This window comes from Magnolia sinica, chromosome 4 (assembly GCF_029962835.1).
Source record: "Magnolia sinica isolate HGM2019 chromosome 4, MsV1, whole genome shotgun sequence".
Classification (NCBI taxonomy): Eukaryota; Viridiplantae; Streptophyta; class Magnoliopsida; order Magnoliales; family Magnoliaceae; genus Magnolia; species Magnolia sinica.
Window position 1 is genome coordinate 93,231,903 of NC_080576.1, and position 14,506 is coordinate 93,246,408.

Genomic DNA, 14,506 nt, shown 5'->3' on the forward strand with positions numbered 1-14,506 from the left:
ATCTATGATTACTAATGGTGATTTTTTTATTTTTTATTTTTTGCTAAAATGACTGCTATTGGCACGTATCCGTTTGTGAGGTAGTGTTTGGGAAAAAGTTGAAAGGACGTGTGGTGCTGCCATTAGTCAGGTGGTGATTAGATGAAAGGTTCTCTCCAACCAAGGAGTTGGATTGAGCGCCAAAGCTGTGTGACTGGGAACCCAAGCTCATAGCAAAAGTGTTTCATGCCCACACCTTGAAAAGGAAAACTCATGATGACTGCTTTTACTGCTTGCAAATTAAGAGAACTTTTATAACTAATTACAACCCTTAATATTGAAGACTTCAACACCTAATACAGCTAATTATCATTAATGATCTCATATATACACACACACACACACGCCCACACACACACACACACTTACTAGATCATACCTAACTAGGTATCCAAGACGATAGTTTGCATGTGGCCCACCTCATGACTTGGTGTCATGTGCAAAGCCCACATGCTGACATGGAACACGTGTCTGATCCATCAAACCGGGCCACATTAGATCTCCTGGCCTAAAATCCAGACAATTTCACTTCGGTGGGTCAGTGTACAAACTCTGTACGCTATAAGCTCTGTGGAGCCCACCATGATGTATGTGTCTTATCCATGCCGTTCATTTGTTTTAGAAGATCATTTTATGGCGTGAGCCAAAAATTGAAGCACATCCAAAGTTCAAGTGGACCACACCAAGGGAAACAACATGAATTGCATGCCTACTGCTGAAAACTTTTTGGGGTCCACAGAAGCTTTTGATCAAGATGGTATCTGTGTTTTCCCTTCACTTATTTCTGTGTGACTTTGTGAACATGATCAAACAAACATTATTGTGAGCCCTAGGAAGGTTTCAACGATTGAGGTCATTATCCCCACCGTTTCCTGTGGCATGGTTTGAGCTCTGAACATGCTTCAATCTTGGGCTCATGCCCTAAAATGGGCTGGAAAAATGGATGGACGGCGTGGATAAGATACATACATCCACAGTGGGCCCACAGAATTTACTCAGTGCGCTATAGCGTAGTGAGTTACTCAGGATGCAATCCGTTTCAGATGGGAAGGGCTATACGCGCATGTAGGCCGAACAAATCTGTAGATCAAATCTAGAAGATGCAATCATGAGTTTGAGGAACTCAGTTTTCTATTTGTTGGTGGACTGTGTGAAATGTTAACGTGAGCTTCCACAAAAGTTGTACACGTGGCACATCAGTCTGATGAACGGTGTTGTTCATTCGTAGGACCCAACCCTGCAGCTGGTCGGTAGCCAGCCAGGCATTTGACTGACTGGATGATGTTAACGGTTGGATTGTACCTTGCAAAATGGACATTGGAAAAAGAATATTTTGCAACAGTATCCATTCAGTAGAAGACTTTCAAGAAGCTGATGACTACGATTTTCCTATTCGTAACTGACCTAAGGTCCACAGCATTTTCCTATCGGTCCCCTTCAGATGAACGGTTTAGATTACCCAACTGATGCACCACATGTCCAATTTTTGGTATAACACAGCATGCTGTCCACCTCACAGGTAACGCATTTAGTTCTATTCTTACACTTCGACAGTGCATCGACCGATCCAGACCGTTCACTAGGTACAACGCACCTTTAATGACGTAGCTTGAAAGAGTCGCACGTTGGATTGAATAATCAAATCCATCCCTAGTTTGGCTTTACTTTTTATAGCCGTTTGTTTCCCAAGCCATGCATGGGATGGTAAGGACGATCCCACAAGCAACCCATGATGTGCCCCAGAGCAAATAAATGTATTAAAATCGTGATATGGACTATATATATATATATATATATATCATAAAGCTGTTGATCGAATTACTAGAATGGCCCATTTGGTGAGATCTTCGGAGGTAGGTGATGAAATGTACGTTGCGTCTACTGGACATGTGTGAAGTACAAACTGATGGTGTGGCAACTAAAATCTCTGTTGAAGTAACGTGTATAACTGCATTATAGACGTTGCAAACAAAAATTGAATACCGGAAGTATAAAAAAATCAAAAATAATTTCTTATTATGGTTGTTCCAAATTGGTCCACCTGCTTTATTCCATGGGCCACAACTATGGTATTATCAACGAAGAAGAAACTTGAGTTATATTAAAAAAGAGATTCCTGAGTTCCTTCCGTCATGCCGAGAAAGCTTTCGTGAGATCCTCTCCATCCATCAGATATACGCTGCTTCATTTTTACCTCAGCGCCCGAAAATCCTGACCATCCAGAATTCAAGTAGGCCACACCTTATGCCTAGCATTAGATTCATGTAGGGCCCACTTGGTGTTTATATGCCATCCAATCCATTCATCTGATGTGGCCCATCAGGATGAAAGAAATATCCCATAACTTTGATCGCCCACACCATTTGAATTTAAAGATTTTTAAGTACACTCTTATGGGATGGCCACATGAGTGTCGAATCAGCTTGTTTTTTGGATCAATACTAGACGAGTGATGCACTTGATGGATAGGGTGGATTTCATGCATATTAATCGTTTCTCCATGCTAGAGAATGTGACCTGAGGTGCCCAAGCGTTTACATACTCTAATTAACCTTGATATGATTCAAAACGGTGCTGAATCACCTTTTGCCCTTACATCAAAAGTAGGCCGAAAGTAGCACAAACAACAACCTTAAAATGGAGAATTTGTACATTGATACGTGTCTTTTTGGACATGTTTTCAGCTTTATTAAGTAGGCCATGGTTCATTAATCAAAGTGGGTTACACCAACCACGCATGTACCGAGGTGTTTGGAGTCGTGTCCTAAAAGCTAATGTAAACCTCATTGTTGAAGTTGATGTAATATAAACTTCATTGTCCATGTTGATGTAATATTGATGATCTCACCTCTGACTATCTAGAGATTACTCTGCCGTAGAGAATACATAGAGATGCCTTCAAACATGCATGAATATGACTCAGAAGATTGGTTGCAAATGGCCACTTGAGATTCGGCAAAATGGTTATTGGCTAAGGGAGAGTGGTGGGATTAGGGATCTAAGGGACTGTTATTCCATGACCTTTTAGCAGGCTGTGAGATAGATCTTGTTGTCCTTATGATTATGTAGTCGGCTTGTGTGAGGGTATTGGTGACAAGTCATACTAGGACTCGATTATCAGGCTAGACAACGAGTCAGTGTGCCTTCACACCATCCCATAAAAAGAGTGTGAGTGTATTATGGTGTATCGCCCTGAATTCGGCGAACAGAGTCTCCAACCTCTCGATCTCCCCAAATCTGATTTTGACTGAATTATTATTATTTTTTCTGAATGGTACTCAAGAATGATATTCACAATATATAATCAAAGAACACGAAACCCCACACACACACACACACATATATCTCACACACATGTGTATCCACTAAAAAGTATTTTTCTTTCTAACCTAGATGTTATACTTTTTTCTATATGTTTCAAAGTAACAATACACTGCTGAAATAGAAAATCAAAGGAAGTTGTGGTTACTTGTCTTCGTTGACCAGTCATTTCTAGAATTATAAGAGGAAGCAATGGGATGAAATACGAAACCTTGATGTATAGTTTTATCATTACATATAACACAGTCAAATCAAGGCATAACACAACCAAATCCAAGGCAAAACATTGTCCAATTAGAGTATAGTGCAGTTAATCATGTCATATCATAATCAAGTAGCATTTACAACTAAACAGAGTAAAGTGTAGATAATTAACCACATATAACATATGCTACTTGTAGGCAAAGATCCATTGGCAGGGGTTGGAAGAGTTGGATCAGCCAAGGGAAGTGGCCCCCCAAAATATCCATTTTCCTTTGGAGGCTTCTTCAAGATGCGATCCATGTGGAAGCTTGTATCGAAGACAAAGGAATCCCGTTGGCTTCCAGATGTGTTTGCTGCGATGAGAGGATAGAGACCGGCCTAGCACGGAATCGATCTCACACCTATTCGTCTACGGTGGTATGGCCAAAGCCATCTGGGATCACTTCGGTAACATCCATGGAATCTCTTTCCTCCAGAACCAATTAGTTGAGATTAGACTTAGACAATGGTGGATTGCGTCTGCTCCTAGAGGTCTCCCAGCACATGTCCGAAAGATCACTCCCTGCCTTATTCTATGGGAAACATGGCGAGCAAGAAATGCAGTGAAATTCGACCACCGTTCGATGAAGGCTGCTGCGTGTATAGCTAGGAATAAATGATGGATTCAGCTGCTGACCTAGAATCCTATGAAGGCCCCCACTCGTTGGATAAGTAACTCTTAGGTTGGGCTCAATTGGGATGCGGATCTAAAGGTGAATGTAGAAATTATAAAATGGGCCAGACCAGTTATAACCGGGTCAAACTGAACGTCGACGGGTCCGCTAGAGGTAATCCTGGGCTGTCGGGAGGTGGCGGAATTGTCAGACGTGATGATGGTAATTTCCTTTCTGCCCTCGGATCGGGCTTTGGGACAGGCTCCAACAACAAAGTAGAGCTCAGAGCAGTGCATGATGGCCTGCTTCTGTCCATAAACAGAGGTTTTGCCAATATCGAGATTAAATCGAACTTGAAAATTATGGTCAACATTCTGTCTGGGAAATCGTCGTTCACCTAGCACTACGGTCACTGGGTCGCTAGAATTAGAGCTCTTATGCTTAGAGGTAGGATTGTGATTCGCCTCATCTGTCGTGAAGTAAATGGTATAGCTAACAGCCGGGCCAGCGAACCCCAATCGTCCTTTCTCTTCTTGTATGAACGAGACCTCCTGAGGCAAATTAGAGGTCTGGTATTCTTAGAGAAAGCGGCAATTGGGTCCATTAGATTTGTTCCTTTGGGTCCATAGGGTGGTCTTTTCTTTTGAGGTTGTTTAATTATATAGGATACGATAGGTGGGCCTTCTTTTGTGATGCATCCCCGCCCGAAATACCTCAGGTTGTATATTCTCTTTTTGCCATATATGAAGTTGGTGGGCTCTTCCATCAGGACCACACCTTTTCTTAAAAACAAAAAATAAAAAAATAAAAATACTACTTGTTTGGACGTTGTTTTCTACACTAGGTGTATGGGTGTGCTAGAATTGAATTTGCTGCTTCAATTTAAACCGAACAACAATGACCCCAAGTGCCAAGATAGGCAGACACGTAGTGTATGATCGAGATTCAAAGAGCTCAGTCACCTATTCAACCACTCGCTCAATGTGTAAAATAAGATCAAGTGATAGACAGAGAGTGGGGTTCATCCTCTGACGATGAGTTACACCTTTGCTTTCCATACAAAATGACTTTTCAATACAGATGAAATGAAATGGGAAAAAGATCCTTATTGTCGGTCACGAAAAACAACTAAAGAACACATTTCTGATGGATGAACTAATTCCAATGTGCGAGCGTAGACTCGAATTACAGCTAAAGATTATCAGCTACTTGGTTACTGTTACAGATTACACTATAGAATATAAAATAGCAGGCATGGAAATTAAAGATTACACTAATGAATGTACTTTGCTTAACAAGGAAAGTAACAGATTACATTATGGAATGTAAATCGATAAGATAATTGAAAGGATAATTGAAAGATAAGTTTGGTTTGTTTAAATTAGTATGAGACAATTTTTCTTCTTTTATTCATCTTCTATTTACAGCTTTGATCCAACCATTCTGGATCTTTCCATCGTTCTGATGGTTGCTATAACCATATGTTTTCCATTAGTTCTCTCTGGATGCTTCTCACATTTTTAACTTCCTTTACTTTTTCCTTTGCCATCTGTCCTGTAACCGTTTATCACTACTGCCTTCTGGAGACTTCATTGCTACATATCCCAGTAACCACTCCAGGCCTACTTGTTGACTCGATCGAGCTCTTTGATGGACATTGGCCGCTTTATTGGCCTCCAAGATGGACATCGGCTACTTGATCGACCTGTAGGAAGGACATTAGCCGCTTTGGTTGGCTGCTTGATTTTCTTTTGAATTCATACTGCTCATTGTCTTGTCATACTACCAGCTGTGATTCCATAAAAAGCACTTCAAGTATCCTTGGAGATCTTTAACTGTAATATCTTTCCACTGCTATAATATATGTTCTTTGCAATTTGGTTTCCCAAGAATGGTTAAGAATATGGTACAACATTGCCCCCACGTCGCTTCACCTTTGGTAAAAGGTGAATGCGATGTTAATTTATTGTTTGGTGCAATAAATGTGATTGCTAGGTCATTTAAAAATATTAATTTCAGCCATCTTGGTCAAACTTGACCATCTTGGTTGAAAAATATTAAAGTCGGCCATCTTGGTCGAACTCGACCATCATGATTGAAAAACAATAAATTCGTCTGTCTTAGTCGAATTTGGTTATCCTGATTGAAAAATGTCAAAGTCGGACGACTTGGCCGAACTCGACCATTATGATTGAAAAATGGTAAATTCGACTGTTTTGGTTAAACTTGGCCATCGTGATCGAAAAATGGTAAATTCTGTTGTCTTGGTCAAACTCAACCATCCTGATCGGAAAATGACAAATTCGACTATGATAATGGAGATTGTCTGTCAATCCATTACGAGTAGAGCTTATGGTTGACCGATTTAGTATTATAGCCGCAAACTTGGCCTGCTATTTCCTTAACCATTTGAATAATTTGGTTATGATTCAAACAGTACGATTCAGGCATTGACGCCTACTTGGTTTTATTTTCCATGATACAATCGATTCCTAATGAATGGATTACCCCCAGGTATATCCTGATTTCCTTCTTTCAAAATTAAATTCCTGACCTCCCGCTCTAGTTGCCTGAACTCGGCAGATAGTGAAGCATTCCTATCTCCTGGATTAGAGCCGAATGAATATTCTGTTGTGACAGAAGAGATAGATGTGGTGTTAGCGATACTAATGCCAGATTTTCAATAGAAGTAATATCAACAACTGGTTGAGGCACATTTTGTTGCGGCATTGTAAGTATTTTTTCAGAAAACATCATATTTAGGCTTCCGGCCTAGCTGACCATTCATTTATTGAAGGTTTCAGCCTGAATTCATAACTACTCAGCCTGAGCTTGTAACCACTTTTCTATATGCTGATTTACCATTTGTATATCACGTAGCTATGTCATTGTTATCCCACAAAGATCTGTTGGCCATCTCACTTTTTCATTATGTGCATACCAACTCATGTTATGGGCTCCCATCGGGCGTGCCTAAAAATTGTTTGGGCATTATTTTCTACACTAGTTGCGCGGGCATGCCAGAATTGAAATTGTGGCTTTAATTTAAACCGAACAACAATGACCCCAAGAGCCAAGATAGGTAGGCACGTAGTGTATGACTGAGATCCATAGAGATCGGTCACCTATTCAACTACTCGCTCAATATGTAAATTGGATCAGGTGATAGTCAAAGGGTGGGTTTCATCTTCTGATGACGGGTTATACATTTGCCTTCCGTACAAAAGGACGTTTCAATATAGATGAAATGAAATGGGAAAGCGATCCTTACAGTCGGTTACGAAGAACAGTTGAAGAACACATTTTTGATGAATGAATTGAGTCCAGTGTCCGAGTGTAGACTTGAATTACAGCTAAAGATTATCAGATACTTGGTTACTGCTACGGATTACATTAAGCAATGTAAAACAACATACTTGAAAAGTAAAGATTACATTAATGAATGTAATTTGCTTAATAAGGAAGGTAACAGATTACACTATGGAATGCAAATCGACAAGATAAGGAAGGAACGAGACGATTTTCCTTCTTGGATTTATCTTCTATTTATAGCTTTGATCCAACCATTCAATATTCTTCCCACATTCTGACTATTGTTATAACCGTTTTTTTATTACTTCTCTCTGGATGCTTTTACGTTCTTAGCTTCATTTGCTTCTCCCTTTACCATGTCCTGTAACCATTTAGCACTACTGCCTTCTGGAGACTTCCTTGCCACATGTCCCAGTAACCACTCCAGGCCTACTTGTGGACTCGATCGAGCTCCTCGATGACCATCGGTCGCTCGATCGAGCTCTTTGATGACCATCGGCCTCTTGATCAACCTTTAGGATGAACATCGACTGCTTGATCAACCTCTAGGATGGACATCAGCCGTTTTGGTTAGCTGCTTGGTTTGCTTTTAAATTCATTTCGATTGCTCCTTGTTTTGTTATGTTGTCAGTTGTGATTCCATAAAAAGCATGTAAGCATAATTGGAGATCTTTAACCTACAATATCTTTTCACTGTTATAACACGTAACCTTTTCAATTGGATTTCTTAAGAATGATCAAGAATACGGTACAACACTACTGAATGGAAGTGGATCAAATATAATATGCATGTAAATGTATAAATGCATGCAGCGCATTTCCTCTCCAAATACTCCAAATAATAACATTAATGGCTACCTTAAATCCCTACCAATATTTAACGTCTTAAATTTTTACTATTTTGGATTATTAAAATCCTCAAAAAATTTTCATTGTAATTAGCTTATGTCGTCACATAGTGACCCTTAACACTCGATATTAGCCTATGCGCGGGTGTTACCAGTAAAGAACTGCACAAATTCAATTAATTAACCATAATAAGCTAACTAATCCGCCCGATCACTTAAACCTTGTGTCTAACCTCATGATTTATTCATTTAGGGCTCGAATTTTGCCAACCTATCATTAACAAATCAAGACAATCGTAACTAAATAAAGACCTACCTAAAGCCGAGAGAACTAGGGGTCAGATCTTAATCAACAAATGAAATTGACCTGGTTACTCTTTTAGCCTAAGAACCAATGGTTTAAGGTGATTATGATCGAATTGCCATTTTTGTTAATTGCGAATAGGCCACACTATGAACTTAGATAATACAAACCCTAATCAGTGTGTATAAAAAATCTCATTATCCAATTTATTCTAAAAATGACCTGATTGTTTGAATAAGCTCTAAAGCGCTCATTAGTGGGCCACTAAACGTGAGATTATAGAAAGACATTCATCTTAACGGGCTTGTCGTCCATTGTAGGACATCAAGTTGATGTTGTATCTCAAATCACTCAACTTGTACTTTTAAGGCTATTATATGAGATGTGTGAGTATTCCTGAAATTAATCAAGAACTTAAGTTGGTTGTATATATCTGGTCTTTGCTAAAGTTGTGACTTTCCAACCATTAGATCGTGACCAAATTTAAGGCACCAATCTATGTTAATATCCTACATATATTTTTATAGTCGCAACTTCGATCGACCACTGATAACTATTAAACTGACTTCTGATTATACCCGTCGATCGACGCATCCAAATGGTAGGTCGATCATATCCTTCATAGATTATCATCAGGGCCAACTATCCTATTGTGTATATCGACCCCTATAACACATAATAGATACTAAAATCTAAAACTAACCTCCTATAGGGTTATAATATCGAATACTTAGTCTTTGGGTCCATTTGTATTACTTCTGGCACTATATAAGGCCCTCTTTTGGGCACATCCTCTCTCCATACGAATTTGTACCCTAAGATTGAGAAAGAAAGAGAGAAAATAAGAGAGAAGTGAGAAAGAGAAGAGAAAGATGAGAGAAAGATAACGTAAGTGAGGGTTCTACTCCATTTGCCCTTCTCCCCTTCAAGCAAAGCCCCGGGTACTCTTAAATTCTTTATCAGATTCTTTACATCGGCAATTAAATGTTAGATTTGGATCTCTATTCCAAATCTAGGTTTTCCTACATTCAAGTTCATGAATCTTACAATAATCTTAATGTTTCTATAAGAATTGATGGTTTTCTTTAAAACCCTAATCCTAGTGTGATTAGATTGCATAATCCTCTCTTAATGTGTGAATCATTCTTTTAGATTTTATTTTATCAACTATTGATATTGATAGATAATGATTTTGATTGTTTATAATATCCATATGCTATTTATACTTGGATTGCTTTATTATTGTGACTCTAATGTTACATGTTGTTGGTAGTCAACATGTTCGATAAAATGCCCAAGCGATATGAAATTCATACTATTAGGACTTTTTATGCTATTTGATAAGTGTTATTGATATATGTGGTTTTGTGTCGATATTCATTCATTGGTGCCGATTCACACATCTATTTAATTGATACACCCCATTGTAGTATTAAGTGGTTGTGTGATTTGTTTATATATTTGATAATTTGATTTGTAGTCGTGTGGATCAAGACATGCAAAATGTTAAGTAAGTGGATGACCCATTATGGGTTGGCTATCCCGGACTTATACAGTCAATTGAGGTTGAACATAGACAACCGATAGTAGCTGGAGCTACATGGGATGCTTCACACCCAATGTCAGTTTTTTCCGGGGTCCTCTATTGCCGATCGCTTTAGTCTAATACAAGGCTTAATCATTCTTATGCTTGATGATTATATAACATTTGATAGAATATAAGATAGTACTATTATCATTGATTTAAGTCTACTCATAACCATTAGTGCATTATGATCCTACAAATACTCGTGAACCGGGCATGATGGTATGGGACACTGTATCTGAGCTGTCGGCTTAAGTTAGCTTGGATTGACTTGGCTTGAAGGATAACTCGAGGTGAGTCAAGCTCCATACTACCCAATTCGTTTTGAAAACGAGTCGAGTTCAAGCATAGTGCAGCTCGACTCAAACTCGACTTGAATATTATATATATATATATATATATATATATATATATATATATATATATATATATGTATATAAAATAAAATTTAAAATAAAACCCTACCCATCCCAACCTTATCCTCCCTTTCCCTTACCCAACTCAAACCGCAGCCCGTGCTTGCCAGAGTGAGCAATAAAAATTTATATATATATATATATCCTCTCATGTCTTGATCCTTACTCGTCCACTCATCCAGTATCTGCCCGACTCATCTCAGCTCAGCTTAAAAATCGGCCACTTATTCTAGCTTTGTCACTCTCTCAATCTCAATAGTCAGCACCCACCACAAAGGTAGGTTACCTTCCTCTATCAATGAATATTTAAATGATTTATTTAATTTTTTATATTTCATTTTTATTTTTGTTTGATTTGGGTTGTCTCCTAAGTTGGGTTGGGCGCTAAGTTGGGTGTTGGCTTGAGTCGGGAGTGGGTTAGGCACTGGGTTGGGTGGCTGGGTTGGTTTGAGTCAGGCATTGGTTGGGCATTGGGTTGGGTCAGGTTTGGTGAGGGGGTGGACGGTTGGATTGGGTCGGGTTGGAATAAGCTTGACTCGACTCGAGGTAAGCCCGACTCGACTCAATCCACTAGCTCGACTCGAAAGCTTTGGCAAACAAGCCAAGCTCCCATGTTGAGCTCTAGGGTATAGCTCGAACTCGAGTACAACATAGATGAGTTAAGCCGAGCTTTGGCCCACCTCAACTCGATGTACAGCCCTAGTCGCAACCCTACCATGTTATTACTGGTTTGGGTGGCGTGCCTTCTCCACATTCGGGGTGTGCATGACGAACTTCACCCTATATGTGATTGTTCATGGGCGACAAGCCCTAATATTAACTCAACTGAGTTGTATGGACTATTGGGTTATGAACCCAAATTTACATCGAGTGATACTGGTGAGGGGCCGCTATGTGTCGTCACGAGTTATGTGAACCCGTTTAGCGATAATAGATAAGAGTGCAGGTATCCTAGATTCACCAACATGCTGTTTGAACCAGAAATAATAACTGCTTGGCTAATCATACATATCATTATATTGTTTGGTTGTACTGTGGGCCAACCATTTCTTATATGTTGACATCCTCCCTAGCAATAACGTTGATGTGGAAAGTTTACAAATGTTGTATTCCTGGGTATTTATCATGCTAAAAATTGTTGGGTTGTGTTGCGGACCAACCATTGTGCATATCATCATGTCATCCATGCATTTAAACAATTAACTTAGGAATTGTTTGTTTTGTAATGCTATTTTGCTTATGCTTGATTATGTTGATAACATGTGTAACTTAGAAAATGGAACCATTGAGTTAGCTACTCATTCCCACTAGGATGATGTTTTAAAATACCAACCCGATAATACTATTAATGAAGGTACCACCAAGACCAACACATTAGATGAAATATAGTGGACCCCGTTAATGGAACCCCATACTTATAGTTGACAGATGGGTAGGCTTAGGCGGAGTGCCTTGCCTCTCTCTCTCTCTCTCTCTGTTTTGCACATTAGACGATCTGTACATTTGGAGTCCCTAGCTAGGTGGACTTTATTAATTTTTTTTTTTTTTGTAGAATATTTATTATAGTTTGTATAGTCTCCATTTGGGTGGACACTACTCTTGGAATTGTACATTTTAAATATTAGACTTCCATTTCTAAGTTTATTTATCTCAACTTAACTTTTGATGCCACTGATTTAAAATTACTCTTATTGTTAATCATGAGTGAATGTTAACTAGACTGCGCGGGCACGCATGAACTCGCCCACGTTCATTTTTACTAGGTTCACAGCTGGGAATTCGGGATTAGAGTCTTCCTACTAGGGTGTCAATTTTTAGGGACATAATAAAATTAGGAGATGTTCGCAATTCACCTTCCCTGCATGCCTTGCTTAGACCAGGTCTAACCCTTTCATCCAATTAATGTAATTTGGACTAGGTTTGATGTCCAGTGTAGTAGTCAATACTGACACCCATTAGGATGACCCATATTTGTGGAGTTCAAAGATATGTAATTGATTCTAAATTTTTTATGATGACATTAGACTTGATAGAGCATGTATATACTAAATTTAGTATCAATCCAATCTATCTAATCTCTTCATTTGATTTATGCAATATAGACTGGGTTTGTTGTCAAGTATAGTGGTCATCACTGTCACCCTTTTGAATGGTCCAAACTTGAAAGGTCCACTGACCTCTAATTAATTCAAAATTTTATGTGATAATATTAGACTTCATATAGCATTTTTTTACTAAATTTAGGATTAATATAATCTATTGAACCCCTTCATCCGACTAATGAAAATTGGACCCGGTTTGTTGTCTAGTGCAGTGATAAACATTAAGACCCTTCTAAATGACTAAGAATTTGAGGGTCCACAGATCTCCAATTAATCCTAAATTGGTAGAATGAATGTAGACCTGATAGAGCATTATGCACCAAATTTAAGGACAATCTAATATATATAACATTTGATGCAAGCCCACTATAATTCTTTTTTGTGATTTAACAAGTTCAAATAGTCACATAGATCCGGACAAAGGAACCATACAAATATCAGCTTATCTTAAGAAGTAGGACCCACTTACCGTGTGCCCTACTTTGATATTCACATGCCATCTGAACATTCATAAGGTTATTTATACTAAGCTTGACTAAAAACACAAATATTAGTCTTATCCAACTTTGTGGGACACCATGAAACCCACTTGATGCTTATGTCGTATTATTATGGTGATTGGTCCAACCATCGGCCTCACCTAGATTATTAGGTTTCAGCAATGAAGTCCACATTCATGTATCTAATTATATTTGCATGACCCATAACCGTGGGCCCCTTTTGATGTGAGTGTTGAGCCTTCGAATAAGTCGCTCTAGGTGTACGTAATTAAACCGCTGATGTGGATCCTATCATGGGATGTGTGTCAAAAATTGAATTGACCCATTCAAGTAAGGCATATGGATGCCAATTTTTAGAACACACTTGACATTTGGACTGGCCACATAGTTAGTCGCTCGATAAGAAAATAATGATGCTTGGTTATATTGATGTGTAGCTATAATGATGATGATATTTGCACTTTTATAGTTCATTTCACCCATTTGGCATGTTATAATGTAATAATGTAGCATTCTGTGAAATTATGTGCAAAAACCCTAGTACGTTCACGAGTAGAACTGTCAAAGGGCTGTACTAGCTCAACCATATGCCATAATTATACTAGAATTGATGAATTTAGAATAATTAGAGATGAATACCCATTTATGTTAATTACAAATGTGTAGCATCATGAACGTTGCTAACTCTAACACTAATTGACACCCGTGAAAAATCTTGAGGTTTAATTATTCCAAAAATGCTCACTGATTAAACGAATTAGGTATAATATGAGCTTTCATGGTTCACTAAACACAAAACTATATTTAAAAAAACGTTCGTCTTGTTGGGCTTAATGTCCATCACGGATATTGATCCAATATTGCATCTAGAATCGTCTAACTTGGGCTCACAAGATAAGGGTGTAAAATGTGTGAATGCCTTGGGAGATAAAATGTTCACCCTCCACTCCTTGCCCAAGTTGTGACTTTTGGACTGTTAAATGGTATCAAACTTAGCATACTAATCTACATTATTACCTTACACACATCCATATAGTTGTAACCCCGATTGACGCTCGATGACCGTCGAACTAAATTAGAACCTTCTCCATTAATCGCCATGTTCGATTATCGGATGGTTGTATCCAAACATAGATCTCCTAGTAGGACACCTATCTCGTGGCTTAAATCGACCCATATACCTTCTGGTAGGCTCCAATAGTAAGAGACAACATCCCATAGG